The 16,339-nt window shown below is 46.0% G+C and overlaps 1 protein-coding gene across 1 annotated transcript in view; it reads right to left on the bottom strand.

Moving 5' to 3' along the window:
• Window positions 1-15,336, bottom strand: part of GGACT (gamma-glutamylamine cyclotransferase) — a 45,997-nt gene extending 30,661 nt beyond the window's left edge. Inside the window, exons 1-2 of the transcript XR_009697488.1 lie at window positions 15,215-15,336; window positions 10,591-10,754 (exon numbers count right to left, since the gene is read on the bottom strand). The gene's annotated coding sequence lies outside the window, so the exon portion shown is untranslated. The remainder of the gene's footprint in view (window positions 1-10,590; window positions 10,755-15,214) is intronic.
• Window positions 15,337-16,339: the final 1,003 nt, after the last annotated feature.

Below are 16,339 nucleotides of genomic sequence, written 5' to 3'. Positions count from 1 at the left end.
ACCATGATTTTACTTGCTTCTTGTAAAACGTTCGCACTCCATAAACTTTAGGCCTTTTCTTTGCCAAAGTGACTCACCCATTCCTCTCTGCTCCAATTTGAATGAAGACGGCTGAGAAGCCTTTTCTCTTTTAGCTTCTACCCAGGGGAGCTTCACTGAAGTCCATTTCCAGAGACAATGTGAATCACCCTGGAGTCAAGTTCCAGCCTGTGTGGCATCGCACTTCCCAGCTGGGTGAAAACCCCTTCCTCAGTCAGGCCCTCAGGAAGAAAATGTCCCCAGGACATAAAGCAAGAACCTGCAAGTCCTGCTGACCATCGCCTGTCCCTACTGTTCTCCCCAAATGACCCTCCCAGTTAAAGACTCACATCCACCTCACCTGCCAGCATCACTTGACCCCGTTAGATCCCTTTGGCTTGCCTGCGTTTTTGGTTCTGTTTGTTATAGGCATTTCCATTTCACATAATAGATCTTTGTTTTGCTAGACTCCTGTCCAAGTTTTCTGTTTGTTTAAGTGTGGTCCTGGGACAGAGTGTCCTAAAGTACAACCAAGTTATTTTCTAAAGAACCAGGAAATGTGATCTAGCAAGACTGATGTGTATGTGGAGAAATCTTTGATATCCAGAATATCTCCACGGCCCAGGCTGCACCCCTTCCCCATCTCCTCCAGGGCTCGGCATCGTGGGGGTCATTTCATCCCAAGCACACGCCCCCAGACCCCATCAGTCACGCACGGTCTCATCTACCCAGTCCCAAGAAACAGTCCTCTCTTTCCCCCCTGACTTTCGACTCCACACTCATTGGTGAGCCCTTGGCTATACTCATCTATGTCTCATTAAACGTTAATATTCCCGGGACACTTTAATCTCTCAGTTTCAGTATATTAAGTTATATTTCTCTTATTAACTCGCCATTGCTTATCTAAACGTCCTTGAACTCACCATTAATTATCTAAACTTCCGTGAACTCTGTTTTACTGGTTTTCATTTTCTCATACACGCAAAAGTTCCCTATTAGTTACAAACTGCCCTAGTGAGCTGCTTATTCCTGATTGTTATTAAGAGGTAAGACCCACCTCTTGCCTCATTGCTCCCATTCTGACCCAGTTTAGAGCCTGTCTTGCCACTGAGGGCTCTTCTGAGACACGAGGCCTCTCTTTCCTGGTGATAACGAACACCCGAACAATTTGATTTTGAAACGTGCACAGTGCAGAAAAGCAAATCTGTGTGTCAACATCCCCTTACTTAGAAGAACTCGGCCACGGTGCTGCCCGGGGATGCTCTTCACACCTCCACCTGGGGCCCCAGGTGGCAGAAGCGGTGCCAGGCAGGGACTGGCTTCGGGATCAGACAGGCCTGGGCAGCGACGCTGGCAGATGACAGAACCTCTGGGCCTCTGTCATCTCCTTCTCTGCCCAATCGCTCAGCCGTACTTCACAGAGAAGGGTGGCACCCCGAGACAGCGCAGGAAAGCACCCAGCACGGAGCCTTCCACGTGCAGGTACCCAACAAATGGAGTTTGTCTTAGTCTGCTCGGGCTGCTATAACAAAATTACCATCAACGGAATGACTTATAAACCACAAACATTTATTTCTCACAGTTCTGGAGGCTGAGAAGTCTGAGATTAAGGCACCAGCAGATTTCAGTGTTCAGTGAGGGCCCACCTTCTGGTTCACAGAGGGCATCTTCTCACTGTGTCCTCACCTGGCAGAAGGGGCCAGGGAGCTTTCTGGGGTCCCTTTATAAGGGCACTAATCCCATACATAAGGGCTCCAACCTCATGACATAATCACCTCCCTAAGGCCCAAGATCCAAATAACCATCACACTGGAGGTTAGGATTTCAGCATACAAACCTTGGGGGGACACAAACATTCAGGCCACAGGTAGTAGAGTTATTCTGAATGACATAAACAACAAATAAAAAATTATTAGTTCTGCTCAAAAGATCACCCTCCAGAGTCTCCCTGCGCTGAGAAGACAGCGGAACCGGAGCCCTGCTGCCTGGGGCATCTTCCAGGCCATGTACAGCAGTGGGCTTCAAAGGGACTGGGTCCGGGGCAGCCCCTGGGTGACCTCACTCAGCCTCACTGGGAGCAAACTCCCGTCTTGCCTCACAGGCTCCGCAACAAGGTCAAATCAGCAGAAGTACGCAGAAGCGTTGCCACGTGGAGAGGAGCTAGTCTCTCCCAAGACAGACGGAAAGGACCCAAGGCCTGCTGGCTGTCACGTGAGCGAGCTCAGATGCCCCCAGTTTAGCCCCCAGAGATCCCAGCTCCACCAGCCCGGGCCACAGCCACCCAGTGAGGCGGCTCTCGGAGTCTCAGCCCCCAGCCGTGGGAGGGTGTCTGTGGTTTGCAGCCACCGATGCTGGGGTGGTTTGTTCCGTAGCTACAGGTGACACATCCAAACGGTCAAGTCCAAGGCTCCTCGTGCTGGCTCACCGTCCAGACCCGTCTCTCCCCGCCTCGTGCAGGCCGGGCCTCGCACTGCCCGGAGGGCAGCCTGTGCCCCCCCTGCTCACGAGGCTGCCACTGCCTCCGGCCACTCCTCAGGCCTCAATGTGCAAAACCCCACTCAGCCTGCAAGGTTGCCAGGTCACCTCAAACACCCTCCCTTGGGGGCAGAACTAACCCCAGAACAGGCAGCCCCTTTGCCTTTGTCGCAGGGCCACCCAGGTCTGTCTCCCCATCTTCTAGGAGGCCCAGACACTCAGCCTTCAGCCCTCGGACAAGGGACGGGGCGGGCGTCCAGGAGATGTTTGCTCAGAGAGCTGCCAACCTGACGCCCCTCCCGCCACGTGTTCGTGTCCGTTTCCCACCAGGACCCCCTCATACACCCACGCCACAGCCCTCAACAGCAGGACATCAGCACAGGCACTTGACCACCTTCTCTCAGACCCCTTTCAAGTTCTGCCACTTGTCCAATGATGTTCTTTATAGCGAAGGACCCCCTGCAGAATCCCAACTGCATTCCTCGTCTTGTCCTTCAATCTCCTCCAAACTGAAACAATCCCTCAGTCTTTCTTTGACTTCGATTTTCATGCTTTTAATGATTTCAGGCCATCTGTTTCTGTTCATCAACTTGTTTTTTTCCGGCTTTGCCTCATGGTTAGATTCAGGTCACCCATCTTCAGCAGGAATCTTCTGGAAATGATGCTGTGTTCTTCTCACTGCCTACTGGATGGCACATGACTCTAATCTGTCCCGTCATTGATGACGTTCACTCCGGTCACCCAGAGAAAGTGGTGACTGCCAGGCCGCTCCCAGCTTCACGGTGAAGTTATTCTCCCCCAAGCCCCGCTTGACACGAGTTGATGAAAATTTCATAAGGAGATACTTTGAAACTATGTAAAAATCTCATTTACCATCAAACTTGCCAGTTGTTCACTTACCCATCTGTATCTGTATTCCCCTACGTGAGGAAATGTTGCACTGGGCCTCTCCAAGAGCTTGCTGAGTCCCCAGGAAAACCACCATCTACAAGGACAGTCGAGGACCCCCTCCCTGTGTGAAAACACCATGCAGGGAGCAGATCAAAGCTCCAGCCCCAAACACCACGGCATTCAAGAGAGGTGGCAGCTCAGAGCAGCGAAAACGGTCCCGGCTCCCCACCAAGCCAAAAGGAGAAAGAGAAAAATAACCTCAGGAATGGGGGCACTGGACATGAGAGGCACTCTTTTGGAAGTCCTAGGGAGACTGCAAAATCAGCCGGGAGGCCAGGCTGGTTGTGTTTCAGATTCAGATTCATCTGAATCTCTGCAAGGAAAACCCAAAGGGCTGTTTATTTAATGGGAAGACACTACAGAAGTTTCTCTACTTATAAATTAGGACAGCAGTGTAATTTCTTGATACTGTTCCCACATCCTTCGGATCACAGGTGTAGGTGTTACTCCGGGCAGCAGGGGAGCAGGGTGTAGGCTGAAGGACACATGTTTTTGAACTGGACGTGTTTCATTTCCAAGTCAGGTGAAATCCTGCTGCCTTTAGTGGTGTAACCTTGTTCAAGGTGTTTCATCCCTCTGAACCTCAGTTAATGTCACCTAAAAAATGGGGATAGGGACTTCCCTGGTGGTGCGGTGGATAAGACTCTGCGCTCCCAATGCAGGGGGTCCGTGTTCAATCCCTGGTCAGGGAACTAGATCCCACATGCATGCTGCAACTAAGAGCTTGCATGCCGCAATTAAGGAGCCCACAAGCCGCAACTAAGGAGCTGGCCTGCCGCACCTAAGGAGCCCTGGAGCCACAACTAAGGAGCCCACCTGCTGGAACTAAGACCCAGTGCAACCAAATAAATAAATAAATATTTTTTTAAAAAGGGGATAATAATGCCCACCTCAAGGACTGACGTATGAGGATTATATGAGGTAATGTATATCAAAATTCTGGCACGTGGTGATTTTAATAAGTACTGGTCCCCTTCTGAGAGAGGGTAAATTACAGAATTATTATAAGGACTAAACACTAGAATGTATCACAGATATATAAGTGCCTGGCACAGAGCTTGTGTCCAACAGATGTTAGTTCCTTTTTAACTTATCCATACAAAAAGCCATATCCTAGTTATCTAGCGCGGTTGAATGGTGTTCTTTATAATGAAGTTTGACCTTTTATACACAGAAAAGAAATTGTATAAATAAACCCTCTCTGCATTAGTAATATATAATTATAAAAATAATTATAATAATATTATAATAGCTAAGAGGTGGAAGCCACCCAAGTCTGCCAGGGAGCGGCAGATAAACAAATAAACAAAATGTGGTCTCTACGTTTGATATTCAGCCTTAAAAAGGAAAGGACTCCTGGCACATGCTACAACATGGATGAACCTTGAGGACATTATACTAAGTGAAATAAGTGAATCACAAAAAGACATACTGTGTGATTCCACTTATACCAGGTACCCAGAGTCATCAAATACATAGAGACAAAGAAGAATGACGGTTGCCGAGGGCTGCAGAGAGAAAGGAATGGGGAGTTGTCGCTTAGTGGGTACAGAGTTGCAGTTTTGCAGGATGAAATAGTTCTGGAGATCTGTTGTACAACAATGTGACTACACTTAACACTACTGAACTGTACACTGAAAATGATGGTAAATTTTATGGGTTTTTTAACCACTATTAAATATAAGAAACTTAATTTTTCAATGATGCACCTTGTAGGCGCTCATAATAACGCAGGGTCATCATGCTGATTCATTATGGACTGTGCTGCAGGTAGATCTATGCAGCCTGCGGTCCAGAGCCAAATCCGTATTAAGTGTGAGGAGTTGCTCTGGAGTCTGCTTTCTTGAATAAATATCTCGGATTTTTAAAAATTCAGCTCGTAAAGGAAAAAGTGGAACTTGATATCTTTCACTAAATATTATTTGCCATTACTACTGGAGAATTTTAAGATGTTAAAATAGAAAGAAATTTTAGAAATTACATTTTAAAGTAGAATAAAGTGAAATCTAGACTTTAACCGAACTAAATTATTTGCCTAAGATCATAACTACAGGTAGAAATTATGAGAAGAGCTGGAAAGAGAAACCATCTCCTGACTCCCTCTACAATCCACTTCTATCAATACAGTGGACTTCAGCTCTCCAGAATTCCTCACCTCTGAACTGCACTATTTAATACGCTGCCACCAGGGGGCAGCAGGTGTATTAGCCTGGTGTTCCAAACCCTGGACTTAAAGCCCCAATACATTTCCATTATGCCTTCCTCCAACCCTCCTCCAAAAAAAATATACCTAAGACTTAATGAATGTCAACAAGCATCAAATTTAAATAACATCCATAACAACTCTTAAAACAAAGACTTGGGTCCAATGGAGGCAACATCCTTACTAATCCTTCAGTATTTTTGACTTATTCCAATCCTAATTGATGTAAGGGTCAATTCATATTAGTGTTTTTTTTTTTTTTTTTTTTTGGCTACGTTGGGTCTTCGTTGCTGTGCACGGGCTTTCTCTAGTTGTGGGGAGCAGGGGCTACTCTTCGTTACAGTGCGCAGGCTTCTCATTGCCGTGGCTTCTCTTGTTGCGGAGCACGGGCTCTAGGCGCACGGGCTTCAGTAGTTGCGGCGCACGGGGTCCATAGTTGTGGCACACGGGCTTAGTTGCTCCGCGGCATATGGGATCTTCCCGGACCAGGGATCAAACTCGCGTCCCCTGCATTGGCAGGCGGATTCTTAACCACTGTGCCACCAGGGAAGTCCCCATATGCTAGTTTTAAACCAAAAATGACTTAACCACAGAAACCCATGCCTTTTGTTTACATTTTGAACCGAATTTTCCTAGTATTTGGCCTCCAAGGCTTTAGACCACAGCAACCTCAAGCCCACCTGGCCACCTGTCCTCAATCTCCCTTCCTCTGTCAGGCTCGGCTTTTCTTTCTGATGCCCTATGTCACAAGGGAAGGTCTGTCAATAGGTCTAACCCTCCAGCAACTTCTCAGAAGCAAAAGCAGAAAGGTTCTAGTCACAAAGCAAAACCTATATGGACACCATTCTTCCAATTAGATGACAGTAATGTCCACTCTTTTTAAACGATAATACTACCCACTGGAAGCTCAAACCACAGCAGCTAATGGGTGAGACTTGAATTTAAAGACAGGCCCTCCCTCAGCAATGGCCTTGTCCACACTGAGACCTCACAGTTTCACCTAATGCTAGCGGTGAGGTGACGACAACAGCAGGGACATACTGGTAATTAGTCCAGGAGTCAACTCCACGCTTTCAAGCAACAGTGACCAGTGACCATGGTCCCTAAATCATCCAAAGGGAGATGTATGAGCTTTATTTCACAAATTTCAAATGGTTTTCTTCCTTGAGCTCGACATGCTTTAATAAGGAAAAAGGGATTGAAACGCAAGCTTTTTCTACTGCCTCAGACATATGGAAGCAGTCCATTTTTAAACTACAACAGTGTTCACCATAGCTAAAAGGCATTCAAAGAAATTACTCTCTGCTTATGTCCATTTGCTCTCATGTCATTAACTATTCACCCATCAATGTAATCCAGCATAAAACTGACGGGAAGAGCAATTACGACACTAACGGTAAAACAGGAAGGAGACACGCACAAGATACATATGTACGCAGTGATACAATGGATCACCGCAAAATGGATCATGTACCCAGACACTATTCTGTAATCCTCTACCAACTATGATGTGTCAGCTGGTGAGATTCAAGAAAGACCTTATCTATATAAAATAATCTGGGGCTTCCCTGGTGGCGCAGTGGTTGAGAATCTGCCTGTCAATGCAGGGGACACGGGTTCGAGCCCTGGTCTGGGAGGATCCCACATGCCGCGGAGCAACTAGGCCCGTGAGCCACAATTACTGAGCCTGCGCGTCTGGAGCCTGTGCTCCGCAACAAGAGAGGCCGCGATAGTGAGAGGCCCGCGCACCGCGATGAAGAGTGGCCCCCACTTGCCGCAACTAGAGAAAGCCCTCGCACAGAAACGAAGACCCAACACAGCCATAAATAAAATAAATAAATAAATAAATAAATAAACAAACAAGAAGGAAAAAAAATAATAATCTGGTTTTAATTTACTTATTTTCCAATATAGAATATTTAACATATTTAAATGTAGAATATCACCAGAAAACCAAAAATATTTATAAGATATATAAAATAAATTTAATTCAGTAACTTATTCAATTTATTTAAAATATTTGAGCATTAATTACCCCTTCCTGCCATTGTCATCTGCACTTAGGAGGATACAGCAGATAAATTAATGAAAATTATTAATATTTCTACATCTCATGATGGTCTTAATAATTTATGAGCATTAAATGAGTTTTGAAAAGCATTCTTTTAGCCCTTATTTTTGAGATGAATCACAACTGCTTTGAATTACTCTTTCTCCCTTGATTTGATTTTCTGTAAAGTTAGATGCAGATTATAAAAGCCTAATAAAAGCTGTGAGGGGAAATTAGTACATCTTCTAAATGAATAAAGAACAGTTAGATGGCATTCTTGGGAGCATTTATGAAGAATAAGTCACTGGGTTTTTTTTTCTTGTCATTTTATTATAAACATTTCCAGCCCTTCTCAAAAGCAGAGCACAGTAAGCCCTTGTGTACTCACACAGCATCAGGATCCATGCACCATCCTGGCTTTGCCATACCTGTTCCATTTGCCCTCCTTTCTTTGTTTTTTGAGTTTTTGTTCGTTTGCTTGCTTCTGGAGAATTCTGAAGCAAATACCTGAAACTATGTCATTTCACCCCTAAATATTTTGGTACTGAATTTTACTTAAAAGTTTAGTTTTTATTTTTGTTTTTTTAAATAAATTTATTTATTTATTTATTATTAATTTTTGGCTGCGTTGGGTCTTCGTTGCTGCGCGTGGGCTTTCTCTAGTTACGGCGAGCGGGAGCTACTCTTCGTTGTGGTGCGTGGGCTTCTCATTGCGGTGGCTTCTCTTGTTGCAGAGCACGGGCTCTAGGGCGCGCGGGCTTCAGTAGTTGTGGCTCGCGGGCTCTAGAGTGCAGGCTCAGTAGTTGTGGCGCACGGGCTTATTTGCTCTGTGGCATGTGGGATCTTCCCGGACCAGGGCTTGAACCTGTGTTCCCTGCATTGGCAGGTGGATTCTTAACCACTGCACCACCAGGGAAGCCCAAAAGTTTAGGTTTTTAAATAACTACAATCCTACCTAACAATGAACAAAAAATCCTTAATATGCTGTATTCATATTTCCCCAGTTGTCTAAAATAGCCTGTGCGGCTGATTTTTTCAAAGCAAGATCAAAACAAAGCTCTCTCATTGTCTTTGGTTTGTATCTTGCTGAAGTCTCTTTTAATAATAATAGTGGATTGTGCCATCTTAGCTTAATTCAGAATGCTCTTATTCTTATGTCTACCTTCTATTTTTAACTCAGTGTTTTACAATAGTTGCATGCTCTCATGCTTTCATTCTTTATTATTATTATTATTTGAATTTATATAAAGTAAAATGACCTTTTTTGTTGTATAATTCTATGAGTTTTAAAGTTGATTGATTCCTGTAACCATATAGAGCAGTTACATCACCAAAACTACCCAGCCGCTCTCCTGGCTGGGTGCGGGGACCTGTGAGCAGGCGGGGGCCGGGGCGGGAGGGGGTGTCCGAGGGACGCAGCGGTGCTCCCCCTCAAGTGGGAGATGCAGAGTCAAGAAAACACATTCTCCTCTAGAGCCTCCAGGAGGGGACACAGCCCCTGATTTCAGCCCAGTGACACCCAGCTGGACTCCTGGCCTGAAGAACAGGACAGTCAATCTGGGTGGTTTCAGGCCATGGAGTTGGTGGCACTTGCTCTGGCAGCATCAGGAAACTAAGACAAAGTCAAACCTGCTTCCTCCAGTCGCCAAGCCCTCGCCTGGGCCCTTTCTCTGCTGTCACCTTGCCCTCCTCATTCCGCCACAAAGGAGGGCACTTTTGATTAAAAGACGTGTTTTCCACGTCTCAGGTCTCCACTCGGAAGTCTGCTCCTCTGAAAAGTTCTCCCAACCCTACTCAGGCAGCCCAGGCGAGGTCACGACCCCACTCCATACATCTCTCAGCAGCTGCTCCTCTCCCGTGGTCCTGGCTCGACTGAAGTTACTGTATTCTCTTCCTCAGAGTTTACACTTGAGCATTTACTAAATGCTAAGTACCACGCAAAGGAATTTTCGTGCGTTTTCCCATTCAAGCCTCCCCAAAACCCTATCAGGTAGACACGATCATTATCCCGCATGTTTTAAATTAAAAAGTTCAAAATCACCCAGCCAGTACGTGGCAGAGCCAGGTTTTGAAGCCAGGCAGTCTGACACAGGAGTTGTGTTCTCAACCATGACATTAACATCTGCCTCTTATGTGAGAAATATAAGTTCCGAGATCTTGTGCCTTTATTAACAAAATACTCCCAGTATTCAGCACACAGGAGATAATAGTTGCTGAATATGAATGAATGGGACAAAATGGCTTTTCCACCTACTATTCTTTTCTTTCAGAAAACTTTTTTATTTTGGGAAGTCAAATATATACAGAAATAATGATATAATGATTCCCCCAATACCCATCTCCCAACTTCAAGACTTATCAATGCAGGGCCCATCTTAAAGCCAAAATATTATACTCTTTGGTAGAAAGAGCCCCCTTCAGTATTCTTCTTTTTCAGAATCACATGTTCCTAGTTTTCGTCATTTATCTGTGTTAACACAGACTTTTAAAAAAAGATCTTGAAATGGGCAGGTCTTTCTAAGCAAAACACAAAACAAGGAAACTGTAAAAGGGAGATTGACATTTTTTTCCCTATGTTAAAATTAAATGTTTCTGCAGAGTGTAAGTAATGTAAACAAAGTAATAAAAAAAAAAATGGGGAAGTAGTTGTAACATATATGACAAAAGAATAGCACCCCCAATGTATAAAGAATTCTTACAAATCAGTAAGAAAAAGACCAAAGGCACATTATCTGGAAAAATGTGTTCAGGGAAGAACAGACAGTTTCCCTACTATTCCTAAAAGACAAAAAGACAGGACTTCCAATTGACACTCTTATCAACATACTTCCTCTGGTGCTCTACAGTTTAGGAACAGCAAACACTCCAGAACAGAGGAAAAAACAATTCTCACCTGTAAGCTTGTTCTTCAAAACCGCGTTGCCCTGGAATCTCACATCACAGTGAGTCTGAGTCTGAAAAGCGTTTGACCTCAGAATCCTTCTGAACAGGACACCAGAAGCCGTCCCGCCTCACAGCGTGACCAGAAGCCCATGGACAAGTATCCAGTTCTCAGTCCTGCCAGGGGTGAGATGAAGAGGAAGATGAGTGAAGAAAGCCGAGTGTTTAAGAGACGAGGGGCTTAAAAGACAAGAGCACTTCACCCAGCCCCTTGGATGGCATCTCAGACCTTGAGGGTGGGCCATGGAAGGAACCGCCATTCAGTGCAGAAACGTGACCCATCAGCCTGAGGGGCCGCAGGATGCCCAGAAGAGCAGTAAGCTCGCACTGGCCTAGCACAGGGGTTCAAAGTTCTGGACTTTCTTGAGAAATAGCAGCTATGTCTTCTTCAAGTAAGGAAAATGAGAACGGAAAGAAAGCATATCTTCAGCCATCAGGCAAAGCTTATTTTAGGAATATGGAGCTTCCTGAATGGGGGTTTCCGAGTCTTTTGAAGCAATAAATTTATTAAAAAAAAAAAATTCGAACCACCAAACCACATCTGAAGTATACTTGCCATGAATGGTGACTCTGACTCTAATCAAGCCTTTAGATCTACCTTCCAGTTTACAGGAGATACAGGGGACAGAGGAACAAGCTAAACCACACTATACAGAAAGCTGAATAAATCCAGAATGAGAGCCACCCATAGCCAACCGAGCAATACCAGTAAATCACTGCTCGAGACCAGGGTCAGCACACTTTGGCCCTCGGATAACTGCTGCCTGCTGGTGGAGTTTAAAACAAAAAAACTTTGAAAGCAAAATTTTATCGGAACACAGCCATGCTCATTCACGTTCGTATCATCCATGGCTGCTTCTGTAGCACAACACAGCTCAGTAGCTGCAATGGAGCCCACATGGCCTGAAAAGCCTAAAGAGTTAGTTAACTGGCCCTTTTCATTAAGTTTGCCAACCCCCTGTCCTGGATTAAGAGACGATAGATACTCAACACACGTGTGGCCCATTCTGATTCACACAAACCAACAGTAAAAGTGCATTTCTGAGGTAATCAAGGAAATTTGTGGACGGGGTTTTAGAAAATATTAAGGAATTATTGTCAATTTGATTAGGAGGTGACAATAGTATTATGCTTATCCAAGAAAATGCCCTTTTCTGGAGGTGCACACCACACTGCTTAGGGGTGAATACTGTTATCTGCAATTTAAACTGCTTCAACAAGAAGATAAAGCAGATATGGCCAAAAAGAGAAATCGTTTTAACCAACTGTTAAATCTATTTGATGGATATATGGAAGTTCATTATACTATTCCCTTTACTTTTATATTTGCTTTAATAAAAAGGGGGGAAAAAATCAGAGCTTTGATCAAAAAGAATTTATCTCCAGACAGCCTCTCTAGTCAGGCCTCCCACCCTCCTTACAGGGTTTCGCCCGTCTCTCTCACAATGGCTACCTTTTAAGCTTCTTATCTTGCTCCAGGCATCCACCACCAGGAATGCCCGCCCCCATTCCACTCCTCTGCCTATAAAAATTCTACTCTGGGCCCAAGGTAAAGCCCAAACGTGACCTCCCCAAGTCCTCTGGAGGGAATTCATCTCCCTGGGCTCCAACTGCCCTTGGGCATTTATTATGCTTCATCCTTCTTAACATTTTAGCTATTGACCATGTCTATTACCTCATGATGCCATACAAACCCCGAGACTTCTAGTAACTTGGTCTTCTCTGTAAACCCATTGTGTGTGGCGGGGTGGGGGGGAAGGAGGGTGATAATAACACCTTTCACAGTGTAAGCTCTGCCTACACAGCTCTCAGATCCAACCGAGGAAAGGCTGACTTGCCCTGAGCAGTTTCACTGACCAGAGAGACCTTCAATTAAAGACCAAATTCCTGTTAAACAAGATGCTGGCCCTGTTTAACCAACACTCTCTTAATAAAATCTCTAATCTAAGGTTTACCTCCGGATGGAGAAGGTTCTAGAAAAGACTGCTAAGATCACTTGAATTTTGTCCTCCTATTATCACCTTCCTTGGGACCAGTCCGTCTGCAAATACTGCAGCACTCACCTCCACGCCCGCCTGCAGGGGTTGCCCTACCCCCTCGGAAAGGCCCAGCTGACTGTGGGTACAAAGCCCTTCAATGACTCCACTTGGAAGAGCTGACCCAGACTGGAACGTTCAAGAGATCTTACTACATAAAATAAGAGGGAAATGAACAGGTAATTAAAAAACTTAAACAGTACCGGTTTCTATCCCTGCTCTATTCTATATACTTCCCGCTGCCGGCTACCTAAGGCCAGCGTGAATAACCACCTTCTCTAGGACTACTGTTAATCGTCAGCACCCTTGTTTTCGAGGTCAGCTAGTCTAAAACACTTCTGTACAAAGGTCCACCAATTAGAAATTAATTTACCTTTGCAAACTCTGCGTTTGAAATACAAATGTTCTCTATCCGGGCAGTCTGCTTATTCAGGAACTTCTGGCGTCTCCTGGGAGTCAGTTCAGGAAAACAAGGCATTTTGGGAAAATGTGGGCAACCTGCGGGGGCTCTCCATATTAGCATTTTCAATTAATTGAGTGAGACCAGGGAGAATGTCTTCAATTACAGGAAAAAGTACATAAAAACGTGTGTGTAAGACCTACTCCTGGGCTTCCCTGGTGGCGCAGTGGTTAAGAATCCACCTACCAATGCAGGGGACACGGGTTCGAGCCTGGGTCCAGGAAGATCCCACATGCTGTGGAGCAACAAAGCCCGTGAGCCACAACTACTGAGCCTGCACTCTAGAGCCCACGAGCCACAACTACTGAGCCCGCGTGCCACAACTACTGAAGCATGCGCGCCTAGAGCCTGTGCTCCGCAACAAGAGAAGCCACCGCAATGAGAAGCCTGCGCACCGCAACGAAGAATAGCCCCCGCTCGCCACAACCAGAGAAAGCCCGCGTGCAGCAACGAAGAACCAACACAGCCAAAAATAAATAAATAAATAAATTTATATATATATAAAAAAAAGACCTACTCTTTATATTGGTCAATCCAACTGATTTAGAGGCCCTTCAGTTTTTTGGGTTTTTTTTTAACATCTTTATTGGCGTATAATTACTTTACAATGGTGTGTTAGTTTCTGCTTTATAACAAAATGAATCAGCTATACATATACATATATCCCCATATCTCCTCCCTCTTGCATCTCCCTCCCACCCTCCCCATCCCACCCCTCTAGGTGGTCACAAAGCACCGAACTGATCTCCCTGTGCTATGCGGCTGCTTCCCACTAGCTATCTATTTTACATTTGGTAGTGTATATATGTCCATGCCACTCTCTCACTTCGTCCCAGCTTCCCCTTCCCCCTCCCCGCGTCCTCAAGTCCATTCTCTACGTCTGTCTCTTTATTCCTGTCCTGCCCCTAGGTTCTTCAGAACCATTTTTTTTTTTTTAGATTCCATATATGTGTTAGCATATGGTATTTGTTTTTCTCTTTCTGACTTACTTCACTCTGTATGACAGGTTCTAGGTCCATCCACCTCACTACAAATAACTCAATTTCATTTCTTTTTATGGCTGAGTAATATTCCATTGTATATATGAGCCACATCTTCTTTATCCATTCATCTGCTGATGGACACTTAGGTTGCTTCCATGTCCTGGCTATTGTAAATAGAGCTGCAATGAACATTGTGGTACATGACTCTTTTTGAATTATGGTTTTCTCAGGGTATATGCCCAGTACTGGGATTGCTGGGTCATATGGTAGTTCTATTTTTAGTTTTTTAAGGAACCTCCACACTGTTCTCCATAGTGGCTGTATCAATTTACATTCGCACCAACAGTGCAAGAGGGTTCCCTTTTCTCCACACCCTTAGAGAGACACTTTAGCTTTTAATACAGGATTTCTCCCTGGGACATTGAGCAAAATTAATAACCTGCTTTGAGAAGACGTGGCCACAAGTCTTATTTTATCAGTTCAATATTAACAGTCAGCCTGGAGTCAGAAAGTTGTGTTCAAAAAACCGTGCACCTATTTAGGGTTTCCAGTGCAGCTGCGGTGCTCTCTTCGGCCAACAGAGTGAAAGCTCAATAACCATATTTCGTCATCAAGGCAGTAAGAGAAATTTCTCCAAAAACTCAGCTGTGTCACTAACGGCTCCAAAGAAACCTGAGCTCAGAAACTGACAAACGCCAGAAGTTCTTTGTTTTTTTTCTTTTGCAGCTTCTGGTCTCCTCGCAAACAAGAATCTCCAGTTAAAAACAGAATTTCTCTAAAGCGTCAGCCTCATTATACTGCGAGATCCTTTTAAAACTACCTTCTAAATGGTCATCGCTTCTTCCCTACTGGGAAGGGGCAGCGTGCACACCTGAAGGCAGTTCCCAACTCTTCCTGCCCCGCGTCGTTCTGGCGGTGGCGTCCGCCTCGCGCTGCGCGGAGCAACGTGTGGACGCGCGTAGCGGCCCCGTGTCCCCTCCCTTCCAGCTGGTCCCGCAGGCGCCCGCGTCCCTTCACAGCCCAGGCTCTGTCCCCGCCCCTCGGCCCCCCAACGCCGTCCCTCCCCGCTCCATTCCCCACCCTCCCTCCCCGACTCACGCGGGCCACCGACTCCGCCCTGGCGCGACGCGCCGGCAGCAACACCCCGAGTCCCCGGGGGCTCTAGGGCACCCTCGCGGCGGGGGCGGGGACAGGGGCCCCGGCTCGGCCCGAGCCCAGCGCCTCACCTGCCTCGGAGCGCGGCGCCGTCGGGGAGAGCGGGCCCGGTCGGCGGAGCGGAAATCCTGGCCGAGGCTGGCGCAGCCGCCCCGGGAGGCCGCCCCCGGCGGCGCCCCCTGGAGGAGGGACCGTGTACCTGCCTGCGCGGGCCGCGCGCACACCTGGGCACGCGCCGGGAGCCAGAAGGGCGCCCACGCTCTAACGCGTCCCACTGGGGCGTCCAGGGTCAGCCTTTTGAGTCCATGTTGGACCCCGATACACCTGGGGACACACCGCGTCAGATATACACACACACACACACTCACACGCTTAGAAATGAGCCAACACCTGGGGATGCATCCCGTAAGGCAGATGCACAAGGTGATGACCAAGGCCTCACACTGCAGCATCCACACTCAGCGCTGATACCATACTGGATACAGATAATCATATAGTCTTGATACTGCCACTTATTTACCAATTCTCCATTTTCAGTTAAAACTGTGGTTGTAGAGGACAATGGAAGTAATGACCTACCGTCTGTTCCTGGATCCTAGACCGAATTTGAGCCCCAGAAATTAGAGGAGTGAAGACCAAAAGCTGAAGGAGAATTTTTTCTAGAGACTGTGTTCATTCTGGGCTTAAGCAATGCTACTTTGGGGACCCAGATGACAAGAATGGCATGGGGGGGGCCCTTCTGCTCCTCCCCCTCACAAGTACTAGTCGTTGGAGTAGCAATAATCCCCCTTACTCACTGTCTGCCTTTCCACTTTCTCATGTATGTGGGCTGGATCCATGTGGTTTTTACAATCTGGTTTCTATCCAAACATTTCCAGTAATGCTGATGTGGTTGTGTTTTGAACAGATTTTCCTAAAGAAATCTAAAAGATCAGATTCATAAGCCATAATTTTCACAGAGTTCTTTCTTGTTTGGGGAAGCTCATGATTAAATTTAAATTTATTAAAAATCTTGTCTGGTGTATATTTTTAACATACTATTTTTAAAGAGTTGCAGTAGCATCTTAA

Source organism: Eubalaena glacialis, chromosome 16, assembly GCF_028564815.1.
Source record: "Eubalaena glacialis isolate mEubGla1 chromosome 16, mEubGla1.1.hap2.+ XY, whole genome shotgun sequence".
Taxonomy (NCBI): domain Eukaryota; kingdom Metazoa; phylum Chordata; class Mammalia; order Artiodactyla; family Balaenidae; genus Eubalaena; species Eubalaena glacialis.
The sequence above is the reverse complement of the archived record's forward strand: the minus strand, read 5'-3'. Positions and strand labels throughout refer to the sequence as shown.